This window comes from Zingiber officinale, chromosome 9B (assembly GCF_018446385.1).
Source record: "Zingiber officinale cultivar Zhangliang chromosome 9B, Zo_v1.1, whole genome shotgun sequence".
Taxonomy (NCBI): Eukaryota; Viridiplantae; Streptophyta; class Magnoliopsida; order Zingiberales; family Zingiberaceae; genus Zingiber; species Zingiber officinale.
Genome location: NC_056003.1, coordinates 93,792,359 through 93,794,963, shown reverse-complemented (window position 1 = coordinate 93,794,963; position 2,605 = coordinate 93,792,359). Strand labels below are relative to the sequence as shown.

Here is a 2,605-nt window from a genome sequence, read left to right as displayed (position 1 = left end):
TTGGCCCTTTCGAGATTTCGGAAAGGATTGGAGCAGTAGCTTATCGGTTGGCACTATTGTCGTCCTTGGCAGGCGTTCACGCCGTATTCCACGTATCTACGCTGAGGAGATACGTGCCCGACCCGACCCATGTGTTGGAAGATATTTCAGTTCCAGTTCAGCCTGACATTACATATGAGGAGGTTCCGGTACGGATTCTCGACCGGAAAGAGCGTCAGTTGCGGAACAAGACTATCCGGCTGGTTAAAGTCGGATGGCAGCATCATTCAGACGAGGAGGCTACTTGGGAGCTCGAGGATACCATCCGAGCTTGATACCCCCATCTTTTCACTTGAGGATGTGATTTAAATTACCGTTCAGCATTTATACTCTAAATCTGTTGTTGGTACTTGCTGATGGTAGATAACGAAATTTGGGGACCAAATTTTTATTAGTGGGGGAGAATGTAAAATACCGGAAATAGGCGAATATGAATAAGGGAATTTTCCGGAATTTTTGGACATTTTTCGGGGATTTTTCGGAGTTCGTACGGACGAGTTAACGGGGATAAAAACGGGGCCCGGAAAAGCCTGTTTAGTCTACCTCGTTTAAGCGAGGAAATGTTTATATTTACATTTCCTTTTCTTTTGTTTCTTTTTATTTCCTTATTTCCTCTTCTTATTCCTCACCTCGCCGAACCCAAGCCATCCCCGCAACTCTTCCCTTCTTCTTCCCGACGCCGTGCCCTAACCGTCGGTCCGGCGGTTTCTTCCTCCCCGGAGTCTGCCCAAGCGCCGGCGAGCGCGAGCCACTGCTGGTCAAGCCGTCGGCTGTGCCCTAGTCTCCTTGTCGACGGCGCCGACACCCACAGAAGATTTCCTCTTCTCTGCCGACGCCGAAACCAATTCTCCTTCCCTTCCTGCGACGCCGACGCCACTGCCGATCCACCGCAGGTGCGTCTGTGCCCTAGTGTTTCCACCGACGCCGAGCAGTGCCGGCCATCTCTCCTCTTCCTCCATTTCGAGATTTTTTTCCAGCCGATTCTTCTCGGACGCCCTCTGCCCTAGATTTGGGCCACAGCCGACCAAGCTCCTTGCCCTGAATCTGCCGAGCCTCACTTTCATCTCTTCTCCTCTGCCCTAGTTTTCCTGGTGTCGTTGTCTTGGTACCACACTGCCGCCGGCCATCAGGATCAGCCGAGTTCTGTGTGATTTTGGAGGTCACGGATTGGTGTGGTTTGGTTGGGAAGGGACTGCTGATACAGAGTTGAGATTTAGGTATGAAATGTTGGGCTTCAATTTGATTCATCTTGCAATCTTGAGATGTTGATGCAGTGTATTATCATAACATGTGTTGTTTGGGCAGTAACTTTGTGATCCCCAGCAGCGGCTCTGATCTTGTTTCAGCAACCAACGTCTTTGATTTTGGATCAACAGTGATACATACGAATTGAGGTAAGGAGTAGGGATTTGATGCATGATGTAGATGATTGTTAGATTTGGTAAATACATTGAATTAGGTTGGAATTGGATTATTATGATGATGAATTTGAAATAGGTTTGTGTTTTTGGAATTAGGGTTTTTGCCCTAATTTAGGGTTAAAGAATTTATTTAGCTATTTATAGGAATTTAGCTAAATAATTCGTATATGTTTGGTATTACAGGACTTTGACGCGAGACGAGTATCTCGGAGTCAGATTGGACCTTTCTATTTTCGGAGGCGGGTACTTTTGACTTATGTCATTTGATATGCTTAGTAATTAAATTAACATGTTGCATTAATTGTGTTTCTTATCTGTTTCGGTTAATCACTACCCAAATCTTACATGCTTGATTGATTGATTGGTTTTGCATCTCAGGTATATTTTTACCTGTTTGTACATGCTTATAGGGGTAGTGATATGCCATGCTTGACCATGTTCAGGACCTAGGTTTTATACCTTCTGTGTACCTTTGATTCGATATGATTCGTTGACCTAGGGTGCACTTTTCTATATATATGGATTAGGTCAGGATGTTTATATGGTTATTGCCATGCATCATTTGCATGATTGCATGCTGTGCGATAGTCCGCTCCATTATTGTTGAGCACATCGCCAGTTACATGGATCTGCACACACCACCACTCATGGGTTAGTGGTCGATTCAGGCTGAGTGTGTTGGTTAGGCACCGTTGGTCCGCTCATGGGTAGTGTGACACAACGTGTTATCCGGCAGGGATTCCTCCCCGTCTTTGAGTACCGGGAGTTGAGAGCATTGCGCTCCCCCATCTATGATTTGGGGTAGGAGGATAGGTGTACTCCGACAGCATCCCGTCCACTCGGTCACTCATCAGGAGTAGTGACGACAGAGTGCACGGTTGTCACAGCCCTACCCACTCGGCCTCACTTTTGTATGAGATGATCGACTGGCGTCAGGGGTGACCAGGACGCATCATTGGCATCATATGCATGATGCATTTATTGCTTGTGTTTGTGTTTGCTGCATTTATATGCTGCATATTGTTTGGATACCTATGTTTGACATGCATACAGGATTTCCTTATCCCTCGGACTGTTTGACCTTATACTCAGGACCTGGTTAGTACAGTATTCTCCTGTTTATTTCAGATGCATTCTTATTTTTT

At 46.0% G+C, this 2,605-nt stretch overlaps 1 long non-coding RNA gene across 1 annotated transcript; it reads left to right on the top strand.

Moving 5' to 3' along the window:
- Nucleotides 1–1,013: 1,013 nt before the first annotated feature.
- On the top strand, nucleotides 1,014–1,696 carry LOC122025502. Its single transcript, XR_006123740.1, has 3 exons — nucleotides 1,014–1,256; nucleotides 1,345–1,433; nucleotides 1,644–1,696. It is a non-coding gene; the product is annotated as an uncharacterized LOC122025502 (long non-coding RNA).
- The last annotated feature ends 909 nt before the right edge of the window (nucleotides 1,697–2,605 follow it).